This window comes from Bombus flavifrons, chromosome 15, assembly GCF_040668555.2.
Source record: "Bombus flavifrons isolate JBK064 chromosome 15, iyBomFlav1_principal, whole genome shotgun sequence".
NCBI lineage: Eukaryota > Metazoa > Arthropoda > Insecta > Hymenoptera > Apidae > Bombus > Bombus flavifrons.
In genome coordinates, this window is record NC_138456.1 from 4,918,138 (window position 1) to 4,944,740 (window position 26,603).

The following is a 26,603-nucleotide window of genomic DNA, read 5'->3' on the forward strand; positions in this document are numbered from 1 at the left end:
AGAATTTTGGTGTTCGCGAGCAGAGGAGAAAAGTTTCTCGAATCATTCGTGCACTTTGTGGGCTACTTTTTAAAGGGGATATTGGCGAAGTAGAGAACGTTGACGAGATTGACGCGAAGCTATCGTCGGAGTAGGTTGATTTTTGTAGTCTTTAGTGGTTTTTGAAATTTCTTGAGGACTTTCTTCAATGACTTTTTCACTCTTATGGATTTCAGCGTTTATTGAGAAATATTCTCGAGACGTTGAACACGATTCCTCGAGAATTTTGAAATCTGTAAGAAAAGTGCAGATTGTTACATTATTTATGGGCTTCGAGGATTTTTTTTCATAGGAAATATTTGTGAAATGATGAAGGTTGACGAGATTGATACGAAACTATGACGTAAAGTTGATTTCTATTATATTTTTTAATCGGTTTCAACATTTTTTAAGGAAGAATATCGACATTGAAAAAGTTAGTACAAAACAACTATTAAACACAGTAGGATGGTAATTTCGCAAGTTTCTGAGATCGTTTTGCAAACTTCGAACGCTTCTTCTATTTCTACCTTTCAATTTCTTGCCATTCTACTTAGATAACATCGATATCGAGCAATACAAGTTGACAAAAGCTTATTATTAATGTGAAATAATCATCAAACATAAGACAAAGGTTTGTTAAATTTATTTCTTCGATTTGTGAATATCAAGAAGAATATTAAAATTAGTATTAATTTATTAATTTAATTCCATTCGTCGATTCCCAGTCGTTTTATTGGAAAACGTTACTACTGAACTGTACTATAAAAGTATAGAATTATCTTGTAACTGAAATGAAAGATGTGGAAGAAACTCAAAGAGATATCAATCGGCTGTACATATCTGTAATGGATGCGATTAGAAGGCGTTGACTGTCAGCAGAATAAGAGACTCGTTTTCGACGTGGAACCGTCCGCGACAGTAATGGGCGTTGCGTGATATAACTCGTCACAGGTGTGTTCACCACGATATCTCCATATGTTGTACGTCTCTTTCCAAAGGCACCTTACTTCCACCCATCCTACGCTGTTAAACATCAAAAAAATTTGTCTTACAAGTAAAACCTGCCATCGATTGGCATCTCTTCGCGGTAAATCTTCTTCGACGAATATGGACGCAAATTTTCTTCAAATTTTCCACGTTACGTTATTTTCACGTCGACAATTTACACGCTGTTACACCATTTTATTTCTATTAACAGAGAATAGGGAAAAAGAAGATGGTTACTGTAGATGAATATATTTATTGATATTTATAACATTCTTTTCTTCCCAAAACACTCAAGTTGAGGTAAGAAAATTCTCGAAATATTAGGTTGTTCGGAAAGTGTCAGACACGTCTTTTACAACGATGCATCTTTATGCAAATATGAAACCTAATCCGTCGAACGTTGTGATCTTTAGTTTGATAGAACAAAATGGATCATACGTAATTCGACAAAATAATATAAAACAGGAAATGTGCATCCATTATTTCCTTATAAAACGAAAGAAACTTTTCCGACCACCTAATACAAAGATGCCTTAACACTAAACTGGCAACTTGCAATATGTGTATACCTAAGCGTGTTATGCATAATTAATCAAAATAAAATTAATATAACGAAATAGGCAAGTATATAAAATTGTTGAGAATTGTGGATCTTTGAAGCCGAAATAATGTTATAGGAACACTAAATTTATACTGAGGATTAATATTAAAATAGTAATATATTTATTTCATGGACGATTTCTTATATATTCATCGATACACACTTGCACGCGTCTCAGCACTTTCTTCTATACCCAACTGTTAACCGACTGACTAGTTTACATTCATCTGTTTTCGAGACGCCGTGCGCACACAACCTCCACACATTGATAGTCCCATACAAGTATCTCCACTACGCATCTAACCCAGCCCAGCACAGAAAATTATACATATCTCAACAAAAATGAACGCCAATATCCTCAAAAACGCTTTAAAATTTTTTGAAAAACAGAAAACCTGATCTTCCATGTTTCTATCGTTAACCCTGCTGCGAGCCTCGAGCTTTTGCGTTCGAATCTCGCTCTTATTTCGACGATCGGAAAGACCGATGATTTACAAAATCTTTGGCACGTTTGCTTCGTTTTCCTCTGCAATGGAGGAAGCTTGTCAGTGATAGAAAAATAAGGATCGATGATTGCTCGGTGTTTCCTCTCGAGCTTGAGAAATCTGTTAGTGACAGAGAAATACGATCGAGTGGAAGATAACCGAAATAACGCAACAGGGCTAAACCAATGCTCAGCCATTTGTAACTCGAAAATCGAATCTGAAAATCTTCTGCACCGTCCTCTTCTTCTTTAACCCGTTCGAAAACCCGCAAGAAAACGAAAGAAAAGGTCGTTAATCACGGCCGCAGACCGGTGGCCGGATTTCGCTGGCGACAAACAGCCGTAATCATACACCAAGCGTATTACTTACCGCGAAACGTGGGTAATATGAACTGAATCACAGCCGTGGTGATTCCCACATTCCCGGAATAGCGTCACGCCGACGAGGCCGAGTTCCAACCCCATCCACAGGCCGCCTCCTTTCTCTCGGGAGTCTGTCGGATCGTCAGCGACCAAACCTAAAACCGCAACATCCACGACGAACCAATTAGCTTCTCGAACACAAAAATTACAATCTCTGGAAAGAATATTTCGTGTTATCGTAGCTAGAGCGGCGGATGAACGGAAATTTGTAAAATAAGAAGCAGACACAATGGTGGAATAAGTCAGAAGGAATAAGAAATGCGAGGAACACTAGAGTGTTAGAAAAAAGTGTTGTAATTGACAAGAACAACCGAGATGAACTGTTAGCGTCAGATGTTTAGCTCGACAATATTAGTTTTATTTTTTTTGTTAGTGTTGTTTATACTAAACGTTAATTATTTTAACGTTGTTATTAATTCAGAGAAGTTAGTATACACAAGTATGAATTTTCAACTTCCATTTGTCAGCCAAGGCGTAGAAAGACACCATAGGTTTACAAAATGGATTTACGTTTGATAAGAGCGACGAATAAATATATTGAGTTGGCAACTAAGTGATTGTGGATTTTGTCATTAGGTGGTATTGACAAAATCCGCAATCACTTAGTTGCCAACCTAATATATACAGTAGCACAGTTTCAGTGCAAAAGTTAATAAAATTCACAGTGTACCGATTATAAAAAAAAATATTAAAATGTTTCTTACAATACACGCGATACGTGCGTACGTTATTTTTATGACAGCAATGATAGTTGGAAAATAATTTTCGAAATCGTTGCATGCTTATTACGTGTTTTGTGTTTTCTACGAGAAGAAGAATACGGTGGATGGAAAAGCGAAAAAGGGAAGGGCAGTCGAGTAGCTAACCGGCGAAACGGCCGGAACAAACAACCAAACGGCCGAAGAAAAAGCTGGATACGCCGTCTGCGCGGCGCCTCGCGATTTTCGAATTCTCCGCTCGCGCGTGTGCCTCGGTCCTCTTGATAAGCGTTCGTGCTTGATCGATCGCGGACTGTCGTGGCGGATGAGACGCGCGATTAAAGAGAATTCCACGGTCGAGTGTCTGATTCTTGGATGACAGTTTGGGGGGATGAAAGGTCGATGACTCGTCGACTTTGCTTCCGATTTTCGAAGCAAAAATCGTAAAATCGTCATTGCTAGGCTGCGAAATTTGATGCATTTATAGGACGTTTAAAATTACTAAAACGCGCACAATATGAAAAAATATACGAAATATCCAGAGTACGATGCTTGTTATAACGCTCAACGAAGGAAATAAATTACTTAGCTTCCACTTGTTTAATCACATTTCTAAAAATACGAAATTACATAAAAATCCGCGCTATAGTCATTTCTGACACTGAGACGTCTACCGAGAAACGAATAATGGATTTCCTCCAGCAGAATGGAATGTTCATAAGTTTTCGTAAACACGTGAAGGTCTCGTCTGAGTTTCGGCGTTCACGCAATTTCACGTCCTCGTGACATTTCCTTGAATCTAACGAGATTGCCGTAATTTTTGATTATTTAACATCACCAAGAAGTGTATTTTACGTGGAACCTACCCGATAGTTTATTTTCTAAATGTTTTTCCAAAAGTGAAGAACACCAGAGTTTTAGACAAATACAACGAGATTTCCAAAAAGAATCAAAATTCAATAAAAAATTACCAAGATAGAAAATAACCAACTAAACTGGAGGAATTTCAAATAAAACAAGATTTTCGTAAAATTTCAAAGATAAAAATACGAAGAAATTGGGCAAGATTTAAACGAAAGAGAAGATAAAGATCAAGTTCGTTGGACGTATATGGATACTCGAGTTAATTCGGAAAAATCATGCGGAGGAATAGTTCGTCGGGGTAGTTTTCAGCGCTATAACAACGCGAATCTGATCGACGGATAACGAGGCGAAAGTGGGAACGCCTAATTGTTGAACGATCTCGTGAAGGAACCCTCGACCGCGATATGTACAATTATCCGGCAACTACTCGGCCCGATTCGTAACAGTCTTGCCGTGTACAACGTGCAGGGACCTCGAATTGTATTTCCAGGAGCCGACTACCCGAGGTTAATTGAATTATCTCGTACGTATGCAGCCTGCCACCCATCCGCCACGGAATATCGCATTAGAATTCGAATATCGTCGACCAAGACCGATGCATTCGGTTCCCTCGTGAAATTTCTATGTGGAATGAAATTACTGATCGAAACATTATCATCTCTTTTATCTTGCAGCAGAGTAAAATTTTTCTTTTCGATATTCGATGAATAGCAGAAGGAGGAAAATTCGATAGAAAAGTAATTAACGAGATTTCCGGTTAAAATAATCTGCGTTTCTATTAGTACAACTTTGTTCATTTTCTACCATCTTCATCCACGAATTTTTTTACAGAATACTTTCGTCAATAGCATCGATTGCATTTTTTTTTTTTTTTTTTTTTTGATTGAAAGTTCATATATGATAGCAAAATGTACGATAGCGATCTTGTAATGGCAACTGTAATACTTTCACATGGATAGATATAACCTTGGGCTGAATTTAAGAAGCAACAAGTGAAGAATAATTTTTTAAATGAAGTACTTGCTTCTCAAGAAGGAATAACAGATATATAAAATAACTTGAAATTTCTATACATTCGTAAAAACAGAGATGACCTAAGAATCTTATTGTAATATCGTAATACAAGAAGGTAGACGATAAAGATAAGACGACCAATATTGTACAATATAACTTGCCGCGAACTAATGCAATTTTTTTTTCTTTCTTCCTCCTTTTTTTTTTTTTATACAATATAAGACTTGCGTCGTACTATAAAACGTAAAAGTGCAATAAAGAAGATAGTTGAACCATTGATAGCGCGCGATAAGTAAAAATTCATTTAAAGATGTCGACAAGATGGAAATCAAGAGCAAAGTAGAATATTCGCGGCGAAGATCAGACAATTAATCGAACGCGAAATAGCAAATCGAAGAAGAAACCACCGCGGCTCGGCCCTTTTTCCTCTCTGTTTTCCCTTTCTTTCTCCCTCTGCAGCCCGTTTACCCAAACTATCAATTGATGTCGAGGCACAAACAGCGGCGGCACGGTTTACACACACGCAGCTGCACCCCCGAACAGCGTCGATCCAAACAGAGCGGATATATCTGCTCGTCCATCTGTCGTTGTGTAACGGAACACCGACTAATAGTATTAGAAATATATATATATATATATATATATATATATATATATATATATATATATATATATATATATCTGACTAAACTACCCCGCTGTCAAACCACTCGATCGACGCACCCCTGCCCCTCCGTTGGATTACGTCTCTATAAACGCCTCTTCATCCAGTTCTACCCCGAAAATCTGCTAAAACGACTCATTGTGCTCGTGCACGGCGCTGTTGAGTCACCGTTACGCTCATCGCGATGACTCCGTTACGTGTTTCCGGTTGATTCTTAGCGGTGGACACGATGTTCTTTCGAAAACGAAGATTGTTAATACGGTTGAGAATAGGGGTAGGTTTGGGGAATTGTGGCAGCTACAGTTAAATATTGCAAAGAGTGTAGGAGATTCTGTGTAGAAATGTTCTTAATTAATTTCTTTTTCATTTGTTCGTAGGAAAGTTGTTGTCGGTTCTTTGAGAATCGAAAATCATCGATACGGGTGAGAATAGGGGTAGGTTTGGGGAATTGTGGCAGCTACAGTTAAATATTGCAAAGATTGTAGGAGATTCTGTGTAGAAATGTTCTTAATTAATTTCTTTTTCATTTGTTCGTAGGAAAGTCGTTGTCGGTTCTTTGAGAATCGAAAATCATCGATACGGATGAAAATAGGGGTAGGTTTGGGGAATTGTGGCAGCTACAGTTAAATATTGCAAAGAGTGTAGGAGATTCTGTGTAGAAATGTTCTTAATTAATTTCTTTTTCATTTGTTCGTAGAAAAGTTGTTGTCGGTTCTCTGAGAATCGAAAATCATCGATACGGATGAAAATAGGGGTAGGTTTGGGGAATTGTGGCAGCTACAGTTAAATATTGCAAAGAGTGTAGGAGATTCTGTGTAGAAATGTTCTTAATTAATTTCGTTTTCATTTGTTCGTAGGAAAGTCGTTGTCGGTTCTTTGAGAATCGAAAATCATCGATACGGGTGAAAATAGGGGTTGGTTGGAAAAGTCGTGGACGCAATTAAATACATATTGGAATAATCGTAGAAAATTCTGTGTAGGGATTTTATTAATTTCTTCTTTGATTTGTTTGTGTGAAAGTTATCGACGATTTTTTTTTAGAATAAAATTGAAGACTATTAATAGAGATAAAAATAGATGTAAGTTTGGAAAATTGTGAGTCTAATTGGATATTGGAATGAGCGTAGATGATTCTGTATGGAAGTATATTTAATCAGTATCTTCTTTGATTTGAGACGATATTTATTGTTTATTCTTTTTTTTTATCTTGTGTTAAACAACCGCACGAGAATTTTTGCAAAATGTTACGTAAACTGTAACTCGCCACTTTCTCGAGTCGCTTCGCTGTTTTACAACAGAAAACTGCTTGAGGAACTAAGAAGCTTCTCAAAGACACGTCAAAGAACCCTTCAATTAAAAGAAGCAGACACTCTGCTTGACAATGGCCCAATTAACCTTTCTTGAAACTTTTAGCAAGGAAGCTTCCAATACAATAACGAATCCGCGTGTACCGAAGAAAATACAAAGATCAGAAAAATTGGAAAATTATTTCTAACTTTCCTTCGTTTCTAAGCAAAATCATTCCTCTCAAAAAAAATCTTTCTTCGAACAAAATTTCTAAATTGACAAATCTAAACTTTAAACTCTTCAAACTTTTAAATTCTAACGACATTTCCTTGTAATTTTTATTTGCTCTTCCAAACAAACCTTTTTTTTCAACATTCCTTCTAAAACAATTTCTTAATTTCTAAACCAAAACAATTTCGTCCAGAAAATTTTCACGATAAAATTTATTCCTACGATCTCTTTCATCTTTCCAAGCAAAGTAATTTATTCCCAGAAAATTTTTGAATGTCGAAGCAGAAAGAATGCCGTGCCTACGAAATCTTGGCAATAAAATTTCCACGCGATTTTCATTCACCCTTTCGACCAGAGTCGCCTATTTACCAGTTGTGGTTTAAACCGGAGGACTTCCGCGACTATAGTATCTTCTCTAGTATAGTATCTTCTCGACAGGCATGCAACGTCCACCTTCCGATTGTAAACGTGGAAGCGACAAGGGTTAGCACGGGTCATGCAAAGCCACGTATTTCCGTCTGCCGTCACTCACCGCCGCCCTACATTGTTGCGTTTGCACTGATCTCTTCGAAAAACGCGCAACGAACGTTGTGACAGATTGAATTTTCTACAAAAGCCCGGCAGTAAACCGGAGCCAAAGCAGATTCCTGCTCTTCGTTGCTCGTGTACTGGACGCGAGCCATTATTAATGTCTTGTTGCAGGAAATTTCAATTTTACTCGACGCGATATAGGGAAATTTTCTACTTGCTATTTACACGTATACTCTTCGATTCATTGGTTGTTTAACGACGACTAATTTACTAATTTAAAAATAATTTTCACGACGATTAATTTTCCGGTTTAATTAATTTTAACAACGAAGAGTTTTACTTATTCGATTTTTCTCCTCGTTGGAAATTTATGTGCAAATAGATTTTCTACGAATATACTAGCTACATATAATCTTGCATCATTCTGTGCTTAATTTTTCAGCAAGTTAAATCGAGCTTTCCGTCAATCGATGTTCAATTTTCTAGAAATCTACATTTGTTTTCCCAGCAATGTGAGATTCATCTTGCGGGAACTTGAATTTCATTTTTCAGTAAATCTACATTTAGCTTCTCAGCGTCTTATTTCTCAGAAATCTGAGAGTAATTTCTCAGCGATCTAATACAGATATTATAGGAAAAATAAAAATTCCTCAAGACACGTACTACATTTTGATAAAAATATGTAACAGGCTCTACTGATCCATCAAAATTTACATTTTCTATACTCTCCGAGTTACACGATTATTGTTTCAAAATTATCAGAAGGAGATCCAGCGATTTCGAAAGTATTTCAGCTGGAAACAAGGTGAAGCGTTGTCTATTCGTAGTACGACTTGAAATAGTGGCGCGCTTAGGCTGTCAGAGAGTCTAAAAGCGACGTATCGATTAAGCAGCGACGTTCTTCGGGAGAGGGAACACTGTGGGCTGGCAAGTGAAATTGATCGTGAGCATTAACCTAACGCGAAAGACTACGCTGCTCGATGTTCGTCTCAACTTCGTTTTTTTTTTTTTCGAAATCTACGAAGAAAAAGCTTCAAACCTATCGGCACTGTCTTAGTCCATCTACGATCGAACTTATGCTAATTACGTGTAAAACACGACTTACATATAAAGAGGAAAAATTCAAGACATTTGAAGGAATCCAAAAAGATTTTCGCATTTATTTTTTACACTTTCCCTTCATCTTCAAACTCGAATTCGAATTTTCTACTCTTCGATCCACAAGTATCTACGTTGACTGCCATTCGATGACTTTTGTGCGAAAAGGAAAAATTCAAGAAGCTTCTTTTTTCATTTTTCTTTCGTCTTTGAACTTCTGAAACATGTAATAGATTCGAGTTCGCGTTTCCTTATCCTTCGAGCGAGATTACGTCGAACAGATCCTAAGATTTGATGACTTCTGTATAAAAAAGGAAAGTTCAAGAGAAGAAACGAACGAACCAGACGTTCTAAGTGAAACGACAATCTGAAGGAATTTGTTTCCTCATCTTTAAGCTCGTGGAATGTTGTTGATTCCAGTTCAAGTCTGTTACTCTTCAACCGTGATTACGTTAACCATAACTACCATATAAAAGAGAAATATAATAAACTGTGCTAAAAATCTGATATTTGATTAATCCTAACGACTACTCGATACAAAGGTATCTGACTCATACACACGTTTATTGCTTCTGCTTAACGTTCAACGCTTATAAAAACATCAATGAACGTCGATAAAGCTGGATGTTGCGTGGACGATAAAGCAAAGGAGAGCAAAGGAGTACTGAAGCGCGATGCACGAAATTAATCTGTAAGCAGAGTGATAAATCGTGAAGCGTAGATGGCCAATGAGAGATACAAAACGCCTAATTACTCGAAGAAGCAGCGGTAATAATCGCGATGCCGAGGATCGAAGCGACGATCGTGCAACGTTTCTCTCCGCGAAACACGCGAACCACGTCATTATTTCATTGAATTATTAATTCTCGCCTCTTCGTTTCTATCTTTATCTATGGATATAAAATTATAATTTTCTGCCCCTTTCGTTGTCCCTTGTCTCTCCATTTATTATCCCTTTGTTTCTTGTTTCGTTTTCACCCTGCACGTAGAAGCTCCGACGCGTCGACGACGACCAAGGGACAAGTTTTCCCTGGCTAAAACTATAGTTTTCTTGCCTTCTGGATAAAAGTCGCGGACATACGACGCGATTTTATTTTCCTTCCACGGTCTATGTCTCTATAAGAGCGCTAACGTCTCACGTTAACAGAGTATGGTTTGTCGCATATTGAAACAAGTTTCCGCGGTGACATGTGCCTTCCAACTGTTTAGTCCATAAAACTGACTTTTTAATGCAAATAATCGTACGACAGACTCGCAAATATCTCTGAACAGACAGAATCGCATAAGAGTCTGCTGCAGGTTATTTCCGAAAGGGATCGAAGAAATCTTCATTCGAACGTCTGTTTGCTCCAACGTTTTCGGACAGTTCACCGCGCGCATAAGGCTACATCGATAAAAATTAAGGTGCACAACGAAGATACGAAGAGCGCAGTAGCATTTAATTAGACGAAATCAGAAGTTGCGTGCATTGATAATAATTAAAGGTTCGACTGGATCAAGTTAAAATCTAATCGAAGCAAGATTATAAAATTGCGAAACCTCGTCAAACTCAACATCATCCCGCCTAAGGATACCCATAATTCAACGGAACGTAAACTCACGCACATGCAGTTAAAACTTATACGTCAAGTTCGCAGCTAGTACCTTCAACATTAGCAACTTCACGGTAAATGTTTGAAATGCAATTCGGCTGCTCTCGTCTCGGCTTCGCGTTTACATATCCGTGCGTATCTTGCTTAAAAAAGTTGGTTCACCAGACAACTCGGAAACGGTAAGATTCAACGACGTTAAATCCCGAAACCAAATATTTCTCGATATTTCGACCGTATCCATTGGAATATAATTTTCATTTCGGGGTTAGCCTAACCCCAGAACGACAGAGTCGAACCACACTCTATTAATCTTCGAGTCTTATCCAAGTAGGATCACGAGAAGCCCAGAAACCTCGAAAAATCCGAAATTCTAAATGCCGAATGCCAACGTCAACGACGCGGATGATTCAATGGCGCGTGAACCGACATACCCGATGGGGGGGCTCGAATTTTCCAACGGTTAGAGAAGTTGCAGAGAGGGCTACAAGCGAGTCAGACCTCACCGCGGAGGGTAAGAAACGACGATGGTTAATTAATGGATCGGCACGCGAGGAGGGCCCGATGGGCAGACTGCCGCGTCTCGGTTCCCCTGGTCCCCGGACCGGTGACGTGAAAACGCGCCTAGCTGCATCCTCTTCTTTCCAACGTGGGCCCGTTTCGGTTCTTCGTTCGCCCCTCCACAGCTGGCCACGAATCTCGCGGCGGAGCACCGAAAACCCCCCCTATTGTCGGGCTGTTTTGTCCCGTCAGTCCTGGCCGCGCAATGCGATATCTATGGGTTTCTTTTGGGGGCCTGTGCCGAAGCCGCCATTATACCGACTCGCCAACCCTCCCCTCCGAGAACCCGGACTCGCCCTCTGCCCCCCTCCTTGTTGTACCCCTATTTAGCGATGGGCATTGAATCCTCTCGCTCTCGTTCTACGTGACACGCGTGCTTTCCAGAAATTTCACGCACCTCATGGCTGAAACTTTGGTTTGGACGAAAGTCAGATTCGAGACGGTCTTATGGCGCGGTACAGCGACTGAGAAGAGTATCGGTGAGGTATCGTATTCGTCACAGCATTTACGAGCTTTCGGGCGCAAGTATATCGAGCTTCGTATCTTTTCTACGACTACACGAATTTGATACGTAAAGCACTTGGACTATGGTATAGACTGCGCGTACTCTACGTATTATATTGTACGTACTGTATGTAGTAAATGGAATGGATGGAATGGAAGAACCTGGTAAAAATACGCTTGGGTGGAAAATAAATAGCTAGGTATTTACATGGCAATACCGTTTGTAGCCGCTGTATAGGATTATGCTGTTATTAAGTTTATGATTATGGGCTTTACCGCGAACCTTGTTCTGGCTGAAGAACAAGCGTTTATACGGTGTTTGTGTGTTTTCCAAACTTTTGTTCGAGAATTTTGTTTTTGTTCGAGAAGGAAAGGTTGGATATAAAGATAAACGATCAGAATGGATTCCGAGGGTTCGTTTTTCGGATTTCTGTGGATACTTAAATATTTAGACAATTAGGACGAAAGTATCCTACATTAACATTAAGCACCTATATTGAGTAGCAGAAAAAACGCGAGAATGAAACGTGTTCACGTTAAATAGAAATCTGTCAAATTTACCTGATCCCTTCTGTACTACCGAAACTCATAAAAACCGAAATGCCAAGCTAATCCTCGATCAGGGACCTACATACGTAACGCAGGAAGAAGCGATTACATGTTCGAGGCCATCGCTAGCGCGAGCGCGGACACGGTTCACAAGGGACGTGACAGGCTGGCGGGACAAGTCGACTCCCTCTCTTTCTACCCTTTCACTGGGAAACGTGTGTGGAAGCCGCGGAGGACCGGTGCCCTCTCGGTACCACTAGTTTCGCCTATTCACGGCGGCGCGCACGTCGAAAGGGATGAAAGGCCACGGGAACCGACACGACTACCGACCAGTCCGCCTCTGGACCCTTCTTCGAGGCGACAGAAAGAGCCGACGTTGCTGTGCGTCCTCCCTTCTCTTCTGCTCACTCCCCCTGCCTCCTTTGTCCTTCTCTCACATCCATTTCTCTCGCATTTCGTCCCCTTCTTCCTCCGCCACTTCTTCTTCTTCTTTTTCTCTTTCTCCTGCTACGCTACGATCGCCTACTTCCACCCTTTCTAGCTCTTTAAGCAGCCTAATTATTGCCCTATCGACATAGATGTCTTGGATCGGATTACGCCGACAGAACCTCGGAACCCCTTGGACAACGATCCGAATTTTCGGAGCCTTTTTAAACCATCCAGCTTCGCCTCGTGATCCCCGTGATTACGTTGGTCGAGGTGAACAAGGAGAGAGGAAGATGGAGAGAGAGAGAGAGAGAGAGAGAGAGGATTTCTTTCGAGGATTTTCCTTTGTCTCGATGAAGATTATAGTGTTTTTATAAGGATGATTTTTACATTAGTCTGTGGAGAAAGTTTGTGAATCTTTGGTCGCTTTTACGGTTCTATTTTATTCTCACCGTTTGCCTTTTTCTCGATGAAGATCTTGGTGTTTCGATTTTTGTGCCACGCTGCGGACGTAATTCTACCAAATGTCCAAATTGGACAAATTGTGAATGTGAAATACTAAATAAAAAAAAAAAACGCTGCGGAGACAATTCTGGGCACTTCGGTCATTTTTGTGATTTCGTTTTATCCTTACTATTTTCGTTTCTGTTGATGGTGTGTTTATAATGTGATCTTTAGGTTACGCTATGAAGAGAGTTTCCGAATTTTTTCCATTTTCTTTTTTTTTTTTTTTGTTTTTGGTTTGATTTTTACTCTCACGAAAATTTTTATCGCAATATTTTTGAGTCTGTTCGTTACGATTCTACTTCATCTCGAGAGAGATTCTGCTGTTTCTGTAATGCGATATTTGGGTTAGTTTCTAAAGGAAGTTTGGAAATTTTGTCTGGTTTTATCCTGAACATTTTTCTTTGCTTCTTTGATTTTTAGGCGAATCCGTAGAGAAGGTGTGGACGTTTCTTACATCTTTTATTTTACTCTTACGACGTTGCTTTGAATTAAGAAAAGAAAACGTAGAATCGTACGGTAACATAACTTTTAATTGATTTAACTACGTGGGAAGTTGGAAAGACTGTATAGTGGAAATGTTAGAAACTTTCCATCTTCTTTTTTTTTTGATATTACTATTTTACGTCAACTGCACACGGGAATCTAGTTATAAAACAAGCTGAGTAACGTAACAAACATAGTGTAAGGAGCGAGCTTCGACGCAAGTTATTCTTTTTACCCGTAACCCACTTTACAGGTTGTTCTTCAAGGTAATTATTGTTGTAAGAATGCGTAAGTTGCACGAGTACGTATTGTTTGTTTTGTAGATACTTTCCTGTTACGCTTGGAATCTCCGGTATACACTTCTTTGTTGTGATAGAATTTTACGACAAATACAACTAAATGAAACTGCAAGTTAAAATTGCAGTTTTTCTATGGCACTGTACTGTAGCACCATATAATCATGCGATAAATTCGTAATAGCATTCAGTCACAAGTTTCGATATTAACTTCCAGTACACACCGTAGACTGATCTAATAAATTATTCGCATCATACCTCTTCTTCCAACCTAATTTCATTTCTTCTCAGATGAATTTTTACTCTTGCTTAATTATAATCGTACATTCATCATTGTTGTACGAAATTTTCTTCGAAACTACGTTAATTTATTAAGAGGGTACCGTCGATTATAGATAAATTTAATCAACGAAACGAAACATCGCATAAGTAAAGCTAAATTGTGAAGTATAGTCTTCAACACTCATCCAGCGGAGGCATTGCTACCACAGCCATTAAATATTTCACTTTATGAAACGAACAGTCCACCAAGAACACTTCTCACCCCTATGTAATAATTAAATTTACTAAAAAAAAATAAAATCACTGTTTAATCGAGTAACAGCGCTTAGACACGATCTAGCAAATAATAATTCACGACCGCCTTCGCCTGCAAGTATTAATTAAAATTTCCCTCGCGTAAATTTTCCACTCGTAATACCAATTAAGAGTTAACCTACGCGAACGATCGTTTAATTGCGACTATGCGACTGTGGTGTCTAATTATCCAACGAAAATGAACATTTCGGAGGGTTAAAGGCGCGTGATGGAGGAAGAAATTGTGGAGAAAATCTGCCCTGCCTCGTGCAGGGCGAAAAATATCACTCATCGGAAGTAAGGTTGTCGATGCAGCCAGCACATGAATATCCAAGCACACGGCGGCCATCGATAATTCAATATCGCACGTACAAGTCCCCTTTTGTCGTGGCATGTCACGCCATAATGACGCGTCGTCTCGTTCCTCGTGAAAATTTCATTCCGCTTTGCAAGACCTTTTCCACCCCCTTGGTACCGATGAAATTGTGCTGCTGCCTGTCGTTCTACTCCTTGTCGTTCGCCTCTCCTGTGATCCCAGCACTTCCGTTTCCATCCACAGAAACGATATAATTAATATCGGCGAAGGTTCGCCTTATAGACGATTCGCCGGAGGAAATTGACTTTACGGGATACCGGTGAAAATTGTTTCCCGAATCGATTAGGAAGGGTCGTTCTGACGAAGGTAAATGGCAATTTGGCATCGTAGTATTGTGTTAGAATTTATTATACGTCTCTTCATCGAAGGGCTGTCTCGATAAAGGCAAACGATAATTTCGAAGAATTGCGCGTTTCTCGAATTTCAATTTCGTAAAATTAAAATTAATATTCTCCCATTTAGAATTCCACGACTTTTAGTCCTGAATTTTAGTTTACTTTAGACTGTTTTAATTGCAGGGCTGCTATTAATAATAATAATAGTAATATATATTAATAATAATAAGGGCTGTCTCGATAGAGGCAAACGATAATTTCGAAGAATTGCGCGTTTCTCGAATTTCAATTTCGTAAAATTAAAATTAATATTCTCCCATTTAGAATTCCACGACTTTTAGTCCTGAATTTTAGTTTACTTTAGACTGTTTTAATTGCAGGGCTGCTATTAATAATAATAATAGTAATATATATTAATAATAATAAGGGCTGTCTCGATAGAGGCAAACGATAATTTCGAAGAATTGCGCGTTTCTCGAATTTCAATTTCGTAAAATTAAAATTAATATTCTCCCATTTAGAATTCCACGACTTTTAGTCCTGAATTTTAGTTTACTTTAGACTGTTTTAATTGCAGGGCTGCTATTAATAATAATAATAATAATATATATTAATAATAATAAGGGAGGTCTCGATAGAGGCAAACGATAATTTCGAAGAATTGCGCGTTTCTCGAATTTCAATTTCGTAAAATTAAAATTAATATTCTCCCATTTAGAATTCCACGACTTTTAGTCCTGAATTTTAGTTTACTTTAGACTTTTTTAATTGCAGAACTGCTATTAATAATAATAATATATATATGTTAATAATAATAAGGGAGGTTTCGATAGAGGCAAACGATAATTTCGAAGAATTGCGTGTTTCACGAATTTCAATTCCGTAAAATTAAAATTAATATTCTCCCATTTAGAATTCCACGACTTTTAGTCCTGAATTTTAGTTTACTTTAGACCTTTTTAATTGCAGAACTGCTATTAATAATAATAATATATATATGTTAATAATAATAAGGGAGGTTTCGATAGAGGCAAACGATAATTTCGAAGAATTGCGTGTTTTTCGAATTTCAATTTCGCAAAATTAAAATTAATATTCTTCCATCTCACATTCTCCCATTTAGAATTCCACGACTTTTAGTTCTGAATTTTAACTTACTCTAGACTTTCTTAATTACAGGGCTGCTATTAATAATAATCTGTGGAATAATAAAAATTCTGGAATTTTAGTTTCCTATGATTAACATCGATATTCTTTAGTTTATTTCGAATCTTACAAGTTTAATAAATATTAACCTAGTTTAGATTTCTTTATCGCACTGTTATCTCCTCTCACGAGATAATTGGCGATCCGAGTTGTTCGAACGTTCAAAAATTTCAGAATCCAGCTGAATCTTTCAGACGATTTAAAAATCAAGTTAGCGTACGTATATTTATCACATCTTCAACTTTCATATCAAATGCATAAAAATCCTATTTCCTTACGAGATGTGAAAGCACGAAATTCCAGAAGAGGAAAGTGTTTCCCCCCAGCGGTGGCCACAGGCTCGACTTACTCAAGGAATCGGGGAAAACAGAAGGAAACTCTTGCACAAGTCTATCTATAGACGCGTTCCAGTTCGCGTGGCGGAATTCACGGTGGGGGATGTCGAGGGATACGATGTCCAGAACTCCGGTTCCGCTTGCTTAGACCTGGCTGAAACTTGCTAGATAGGATCGATGAAAAGTTTCGGACTCGCCCCGCCTAAGCCGTCTTCCTTCGACCAACACCTGCGATCTATACGACTGCCAGCCTTTTACGTATTCATTTCCGAACGATCGAAAGCGCGCTGATTCGCCGTGGACGCTCGACTTTATCCACGTGGAAACTGGGTCTCTAATTCGTTGCCCCGCCGCTCGAGCTTCCATTCCGCAACTTTCACGTGGTTCTACTTGTTAAACGATCGCATTTCCCCGTACTAAGACTTTTGTATATTTATTCACCTTGATTACTTTTTATACTTCTTTTCAAATATTCATGGTACGTTAAGATTCCTCGACCTACTATCCTTGGAACAACCACTTCGATGTGCTAACACACCTTCGGATCTCCGGTTCTCCAATTATGCGTCTCAAAATTGAAATAAATCAACGTTCTTGTGTTCTTCATCCCGAAATTCTCATCACAGCGTGTTAATATTCCTTAACCTGCCACGTTAACGTTCCTCCAGTTCTCGAATTATGCATTTCAAAATTTGAATAAAATAATTTCTTGCTATACTAAATATATTCTCCACCCCTAAAGTACTTATGGCAGCGTGTCGATATCCCTCAACCTATCAGCCCCAAGATATTTACTTCGGCGTACCAACGATCCCCTATTCTTGAAGTCCATCCCAACGTTTACTCATCCTGCTCCAAATAACTTGATATTTTCTTTAAAAAAAAAAAATCCCTATTCTCTAGACGGTCACCCCAACGCACAAAAGTTCACCCCGCCACTGAAAACGTCGCCGCACTGCAGTATGTCACCGTGCAACGGTTTAAATCGCTGGCCTAACCCAAAGGCATCCAACTGCCAGCTGGTACGATTCGATTCGCGCGAATAATCGTAGGGATAGCTTGTAATTAATTCAGAGGCGCGGAAGGTTGACTTCGCGGCCTCGCATAGGCGAGTCGCGTGGGTGGAAAGGGTTGCAGGCAGCAGAACTGGACACCAATCGCGAAGTCCAGAGTAGTTCAGCCTTGCACAAAACGTTTGGCTCGCGACACCAGTTACTTCTCGGCCACTTCTATGCGTCTGCGTTGCCTCCGGGTGGCGTGGGGGCGAATGGGATGGGTTTCTAGCCTCCTGGCGAACAAAATGGTGCCACCAGCTATCTACGATTTTAGACAACAGCCCTGCGCGATTATCTAGAACCAACTTGAGGTAGTTTTTCTTCCATCAGTTCTGTCGGCCGAGGTTTTCAGTGAGGCGAATTATTTTCGTATCAGCTCGAGGTTCACCTTGGAAAGCAAGAACAGGGGTGCAAACTAGTGCGTAAAGAGACTGCGGGGTGTTTTGTGGTATTATTTGTGGTATTATTTGCGGTATTTCTATGGCACGATGAGTCACTATGAATTGCCATTCTATAATATTATTCATTTATCGTCAACGTGACTGTAAGTGGACATTCTCATTGGCAGATAGGATACTGTTGGTTTAAAAGGGGTTGGAAAGTTCTTCGAAACATTTTTCAACGATAGTGGAAGATTATGGTTATTCGCGTCGATACGTAATTTGTATCTGCATATTTAGTTGCTGCATAGGAAATTGAATCGCTCGCAAGTTTTTACTTCGCTGATAAATATCAGCCAAACCGAATCCCTTCGCAGTTTTTCATCGATTGATAAACATTATCCAGTGAATTTTGTTCTATCGTTAATTATACAACATTGAGAAGATCTCTAGTGAAAATATTGAAAACTTCTTTGTCGACTATTGTGAACATGCATTTGCGTGATTTTCTTGCATGGGATTCAGTTCGGAGAAAGCATCGTGAAATTGCCAAACGATCTAACTTTTTATATTTAGCCAAGTTTATATTTAGCACGAGTGAAAAACGATACTTAATCGTCGGTTTTTGAATAGATAGTGTAACTGATAATTATTATCAGGATTCACGATCTTCTACCAAAACTATTTTGGCGAGTAAGTCAGTAAGTCATTGGAAAAGTGCATTGAATCCTGTACAAGTTACATTGAATTAAACATATGATATTTCAAGAAAACTAACGCTAACTGTGGTTGAAGTTTCGTTCGACAAAATGACAATTTCATACGCTTCAATTTCATAAGTTCCCCATTGGGTTGTTCAGAAAGTTCGTGGAATTCTTAATCCCTTGCCTTACTATTCGCTGTAGAGGAAGCGAGTCTATTCACGCTACATGCTTAGACGTATCGTATAGCAATTTTATGCGAGTAATTACGATATCAACGTTGTCAACTGGAGGGTTGATAGGATATAATATCAGTAAAGGTACAGTATCCACGATCTTCTGAAAAATTTCGCGATGAATTTTCTAAATAATCTAGGTAACGTGGATACAGTTCAATTATCCAACTACGGGAAAAGACAGCAGCTTCAAAAAAATGTACGAAGAGCTTCTTTCTACAACTCTGCAGTTACGAATATTCTGCATTCGAGTTTGGCAAAATTACAGTAAAATGCAATATTCTGTTAAAAAAAGCTCGCTACCGTGTTTGCTGCCTTTGAACGAAACGTTGCACAGCGAAACAAGAAAAGCAATAATTCTACTGTAAAATATCGTCGTCCGAAACGATTACTCAAATAAACTTGTACTCTACAAGTTGATACTCGTAGACTGCGAAAATTCGAATCTTTACGATTGCAGTTAATAAAATAGCTACGTGTAGATTTGTTTCGTTTGCTAAATATTTCAAAAATCCCCATACCTTGCCATTCCGTTAATTTGTCACCAATTGATCCTTCAACGAACCTACCGCCTTCGGACAAACGCACTAACGCACTAACGAAATAGAAGCTACGTCCCACTTACCGACTATTATCAGGTTGTCCGAAAAGTTTCTTTCGTTTTATGAGGAAATAATAGACGCGCAAAGTTTTATGTTTTATATTATTTTGTCGAATTGCGTACGATCTATTTTGCTCTGTCAAGATAAACACCGTGACATTTCACAGACTTGGTTTCGCGTTTGTACGAAGCTTCACTGTTGTAAAAAACACGTTTGCGAAAGAAAGACACTTCTCGGACAACCTAATACAAAGATCCTCGCACTTGTCTATTAACGTGCCACCATTCGATCCGTCGACGAACCTACAAATCAAATACAAAGTCTATCGTCTTCAAATACAAAGCAATATTCGCAAACCAGAGAACCAAAGAGCTAAAAGACAACGAGAAATCGATGTCAATTTTCCGATTCTCCACCGAATACTTGGTCCTTCGACCATTCCGTATCTTTCGACACCACATACGTAATAAAACCGGCATTTTTCACCCCGGTGGAGAGCATCCTTTCTTGAAATCCAACGCGAAGTCGTAAGAACACCTCGTGGAAGGCATCTACGGTGGAGCACGGCTGTTCTCGGAATGCCGGGAAACAGGAATTCTTGGAACGAATTCCGCGTGTCTGTTCGCGAGGACTGCACGAACAGAAAAGAGAGAAACAAGGGTAGAAGGGAAGAACGGAAGGCGGTCAGAGGTTCAGGAAACACGATCCATCGGCGTTTGGCCGTGAAAACCACTCGAAGATGGAGGAAACCCATGGAAAATTCCGGCCATTCTATACTCCACAATAGGAATGCTCGCGTGTGTTTCGGAAATTCTCGAATGTTACGCGGATTGGAGAGGGCAGGGGTGGGGGAGAGACGTTTCTATTATGGGCGACGCTTTTCTCCTCACTCGAGTCGAGGGTGCACAGGGCGTCGTGCATCAGCGCGAAACATTTTGTGCGCACGAGGGCTCCTTTCTTCGGCGTAGCTCCGGCTGTAAAAACAGACGTAGAGGTGAGCGCCAATAGAGAAACGCCCTTAGGGAACACCCTGGTCCGCCATAGTACCGCGAGAAACCCCCTTGCAAATCGGAATTTGTATAAATATTCGCATAATTAAAGCGTCCTCGGCGAGACTAGGACGGAGTTGCACGTTGTTTAAGTTGTACAAACAACATTCCCAAACTCGATCTTCGATTTTCCAGAGAATGATCAGATTTGTATACTGGCTACAAATGGTATTTTCGGCTGCCCTTATTTCTTCGTTAAACGTATTTTCTATTGTTTCATGTTGCGCGAATGATTTCAACCAATTTGATATATTTGGATTGAAATAACTGATATATGTAATTAACGATTATGTTATAAGTAGAATGATGTGCTGATACTTTCTGCAACCATTTTATACTACAAGGCACAGATGGTTTTAGTATAATAACAAGGGAGTTTGCACTCAGCTAATTGGTAATTATAAATAAATACAATACAATTAAATAAAATAAATAAATTAATAAATTAATAAATAAAAAATAAATAAATTAAATACAATTATAAATAGAATGGGAATATTTTTTGTAACCAATGTATGTTAGGATGCATCAGTAGCTTTTTAAGTAATGATGGAAGAAGAAGATATCGTGTAGTTTAGGTGGAAGAAAAAATTCCAGAAATGGGAAAATTATTGGAATAATCTCGTGGTAAGAAAGTTTGAATTAGCGAGGTATCGGATAAGAACTAATAAAATAACCAATGAAACAGCTTGACGAAACAATTAGTACTTGCGATATTTTACACGTGCTATCGAATCACGATGATTACGATCGAGAATGTTAACGTTAGCTGAACAAGCTTCTCGGCTTTCGATGAGTAGAAGTTATATCCTGATAGGAAGTTGTGCTTCTCATTTTTATTACGCTTTCGTACTTTTACTGTACTCACTTCTCATGAATTACCTTCTTCGTTTGTCGTGGATTATTCTCAGTAGCTTTTTCCAGCTTTCCTTTTGCTTCGTTCTTCAACGGAAACTTACAAGCTGCGAATTTTCGCACTGGTTTCGACGTTTTCTCTCATCTCCAAATGCTAAATTTGTGTTTCCCATCGACTGTTCCGACTTTCTTTTGCAAGTTTTAAAACCAAAGGTAAAATAAATTTCAAGTGTTAGTCCAATTCTTTTTGTTCCAAACGTAGATGTTCGCTCGTCTCGTTACGATCTCCATTAACGATAAATCGTGGATTTTTATACGTTTGCGAGAAATGTAAAAGTGCAGAGATGTACAGAATATCCGAACGCACGAACGTTACAGCAGAAAAATATTAAGGTGGAGCTGTGAATCTGCTGCCTTCGGCGTAGCTGGCGTCTGTTAAAAACCGTCACTGAGGTGAGCGCCGATTGAAAAACGCCCTTAGGAAACACCCCGACCCGCCATCGTGGCACGACAAAACCCCTTCGAGGTAAAACCCCGTTCCAGGACTGGAAATACTCGTCTCTTCATTTGACGAGGGGAGGGGAATTTCCTGGAATTTTCGTTTTTGAATGAAGAGAGAGAGAGAGAGAGGGGTGGGTTTTTTTCCTTTGAAGAAGAAGCGAATAAAAGCTTGGAACAGATTGTTAAACAGGTCGTCGTTCCACTTCTTAACTGTTCTATTTCCACTAATTTGTAAACTGGGAAAACTTGAGTTTAAAACGATCATCACGTCTAATATTATTTTGTGCAGGGGCTTAAAGCGACTGAATATTTGCTGCTTTCTCAGTAGAATTTTCATTGTTCATTTCGTATCATCGTAAATTTGTATTCTTTATATCAATGACGTGGATTGGTTGATTACATCTCCTTGGAAAATTGAGTTGGAAGAGTTAAGAATTAGAGCGAGGAAATAATGAATCTCTCTTGAAGTTGTGCAGGAATGCAACTGTCGTGGAATAAGGAATATAACACCTTCTTAACATATGTCTATCCTACCTGAAAAGAAATATGGTCAGGTTTTTAGCAAGCACGATGACTCGGGATTAGATCTAGTTTATTGTAATAAATTGATTATTTGCACAAGCTTCCATCTGTTCCAAGCTTTGTTCAAGAGTTCACACCATCGAGTAAAAATGTTCCTCTTTAAGTGAATTTGTTATTCATGTTCCTTAAAAAACATTTATGAACAATTTCTCGTTGTCAAGGTTTTGAAAATGAAGAAAGTCGATATCTTGAAGAGAGAATTCGCGTCGAATAGATTTAAAAAAACCTCGCTACGACTTCAAACTCATATTTTTCTGAGCAACTTTATCCCAAAATCCAGTAATCACTTAAAAAAATATTCGACTTTTGCTAATTAAAATGATTTTTCTGACCAACTTTGTCCCAAAATCTAGTAATCGCTTCAAGAGATATTCGATTTTTTTTTTTTTTGCTAATTAAAATGATTTTTCTGACCAACTTTGTCCCAAAATCTAGTAATCGCTTCAAGAAATATTCGATTTTTTTGCTAATTAAAATGATATAATTATTTGATAAATATGTTTCATATTTTCTGGTCCATTCTGCTTGATACGCGTATTTCAAATATTTTTATCTTCTTTTCACTTCTAACTCGCAGTTTCTTAACGCGATACACGCAACATGGTACACGAGAAATAAATAATACTCACGATAGGTAGAATCGTCGATGGGTGGTAGGTTGGCGCGTTTTCCAGTGGAAACGGGAGGGGGGGGGGAGAAATGGGGGCTGTAGAGGTTGAACGCAGGCCGCAACGTGGAACACAATGCGGCTCGTTTCACGGCCGGCGAATGTCAGCTGACATTGATTGCGCATCAGACATTCAGTGGCTGCGATTCGCGCCGGCCGCGCGTATTATGCGCCTCCGGCTCGCTTCCGCGCCAGCTCTGTAATTTATAATTTCCAGCTACGTATCCGCTCCAGCCTCGACAACTCCCCGCTGCGACACGTTATGCGTTTCGTTTTCACCAAGTTTCACCGATCATATTCCAAGTGAACGATGAATTTCGTCAACGCGGAACAATTTCAAAGATCGACGTTTGCCAACTTTAAATAAAGGAAAATAAATGCGGACGTTTTGTCACAGAAACGACGACGAATTTCATCGACGAGGAAGAATTACAAAAATTGATGTTTAGCATTTTTGAATAAAGAAGAACACACGGCTGCGACGATTTCTTGCCAAGGAAACTTTTTGTACAAAGATAGAGGAATTTTGGAACCCTCGACTGGTACAATTGTTTCTGTACAAATTATAGGAAATATTTGAAGATGCAAAAATCCATAGAGTGCGCGTAATACGCAAAAACAAAATGAAATATCCAAACGACAATACTTGTTACAATATTCAAGTGAACCAATCGCTCATCGCGTCTCCACTTTTCTAATTATATTCGCAGATACGAATTTGCAGAAATATCAATTGGGTTAGCAACTAATTGTTGATTACGGATTTTGTCAATGCCACCTAATGACAAAATCCGCAATCACTTAGTTGCCAAGGCAATAATAACGCCTGAAACGAGCGAGGAAATCTCTGCTTAAATTCTATTTCTCTAACGAGCTTACGAAAATGAAAATTTCCATGAACATCCGCGGTCTCTGTCGACGACTGAAATTTCCTAACGCGAGACGTTATCAACGACGTATGTACCTTTCGTTACGCATTAAAGTCGAAGAAACGTATAAAAGGAGATGCAGTAGGAGCAAAGGAGAAGGATAGAATAGCTCGTGGGTCGGCATGAAGACATTAATCGCGATGCCGGCGACGAGAAAAAGCTCGAAACAGCCGAGGTGGGATGTTCGGCCAAGGCTTAACGATTGCCAGCAGCTGGACGGCCAGTTCGCAGAATTTATCATTATTCGATCATAACTCGTTAACCGTGCTTTCTTTATCGGTCGACGGATCCACGCGGATCCGGCTCGTTACAATCCTCTGCGCGAAATTTGCATGATTCCTGGCCACGAGTAATTCCGATACCCGGCTGTGATTTATCTTTTATCTCTGCCCCAACCACTCGCCGCTCGCTCTCCTTCTTCTTCCCTTTCATCTTACTTTGCTTTCGTTTTGTTTCGTGATTCGAGGAAAACGAGTTATTAAGCGGCAGTCGCGTTGCGAGGACGACTCGTTTTTCGAGCAGCGTTTGAGAGAAGATTGGAAAAAATGATTTTTCAAACGAAGAATTTTTATTGTATTCTTCGGGCTCGCGCGTCTTTAAATTTTCCAAAAATCTATCGACAGCTTATATTTAGCAACAAGTATAGGGAGTTACGTTGTTTTTATAATTAATCGATGTCGTCCGTTTGAAAATTCTCGAATTTCGAGCATTGAAGGCAAGGTTTGAATAAAATGATTTTTCAAACACGCGAATTTGCAGAAAATTATTTTTCAATTCTTCTCCCGAATATTCAAACGTGGAAGATGTTGAAACGCAGAATATCGATGGATTTGAAAGGCAACACTTGGAATTCTCAAATAGTTGTTTTAGTACTTGCACTTTGCTCGGAGCAAAACGATACTATTCTGCGTTTTCGACTTATTTTCCCACGTAGAATAACCTCCTATCTACTTGTCAATTAAACAAATACACGTACGTGTACTTGTCCTTCGATCTAGTTTTCAACTTCGATCTTCTCAAAAACCAAAACCTCCAACGCAATTTCGTTATTCTCTATTTTCGTCTTACTTTAACTCATAAAATCTCTCTGACTTCGTTCGTACCACGAATTTAGAATCACCGTGTATTTAGTAGATGAAACCTGTTTGCGTTCCATTTCTTTACTTCCATTCGTGAAATTATCAAATTGCACAAATTATTCACTTACATTATTAACTATATTAACATGCATTGAGAAAAAGAATTAGTAAAATTTTAAAATATTCCACACGATACATCGGAATACGAATATAAATCTTTTCCATACCAAGAAATCAACCACCTTCCCGAGCTAGCGCGTATCAAGTTGGAAACTTCATCGTATTGAACATCGAATACGAGGAGTTTCGATTCTCAAACAAACTCAAAAAGAAAAAAGGAAAAAGCAAACGATCAATCACGGTGGTAAAAACGAATCCCACGTTCGAATTCGGGTTAAGGTCGCTCGTAGCCGATTTCACTAGCTTCTCCTCTCCCTTCTCTCTCTCTCTCTCTCTCTTTCTCTTTCTCTCGTGAATCAACCACGTTGATCGTACCGGTGTTCCGCCGGTTCTCTCAGTCCGTCTTCCTATTCTTTTTTCTTCTCTCTTTTCTCCTTTTTTTTATTTCCCGCGGCGCGTGCATTCATAATGGAGGCACGTCACCGGGGCCAAAGCGGAATTAATGACAGACGTCGAAGAGCGGCCGTGGAAACGCGGCAGCCGCGGTTTCACAATGGCTGCGAGAGCCACGGCGAATACCGGGCCGCGTGCGACCTGGTGGGAGTGCCTCGGATAATAAGGGGTTATTTTCAGTAGCCGGGCGGGGCACGGGGTGACATGTCACCACGTTACACGACCCGTTCCACGTAAAATCGCGTGGCCAGCAGCTACCATGGTTCATTGTTCCGGTGTCTTCCATTTTCGGGCAGATTCTTCGTCGAGTTCCTTCGGGATCCTCAGCTTCGTCGCCACGTTGTCAATGTTTATGACTTGGCGATCCATGGAATATATGTATGTGTAAAAACGTTGATAAAGACGTTGTTGAAGAGTGACATAAAAGGACCAAACAGAAATTGACCAGAAAGGTACGAGATAGATACTGCTGAAATAACTAAATCATGGCTTGTGCAGTATAGCAGTGCCTTAGCGTATCGTTGATCTGACTTGATCAAAAACAATCTTCGTAAAAACGATCGTTAGTAGCTTGAAAATCGAAGCCACCCTTCTAGTTGAGACACGACGTCTTTGGTTTTTATCAACAGTTTATTTGTGTAGGTAGACGCCAATGATAGATGCTACTCTTATGTTTGAGATGAGACGCCTTTACCTTTTATCAACATTTCATATGTGTAAGAGAACATCAACGATGGGTCTTTCTAGT

The 26,603-nt window shown here is 39.3% G+C and overlaps 1 long non-coding RNA gene across 1 annotated transcript in view; it reads right to left on the reverse strand.

Moving 5' to 3' along the window:
- Positions 1-383: 383 nt before the first annotated feature.
- Positions 384-26,603, reverse strand: part of LOC138187638 (uncharacterized) — a 179,581-nt gene continuing 153,361 nt past the window's right edge. The window contains exons 19-20 of the long non-coding RNA XR_011175228.1: positions 2,464-2,611; positions 384-1,209 (exon numbers count right to left, since the gene is read on the reverse strand). This is a non-coding gene — a long non-coding RNA (uncharacterized LOC138187638). The remainder of the gene's footprint in view (positions 1,210-2,463; positions 2,612-26,603) is intronic.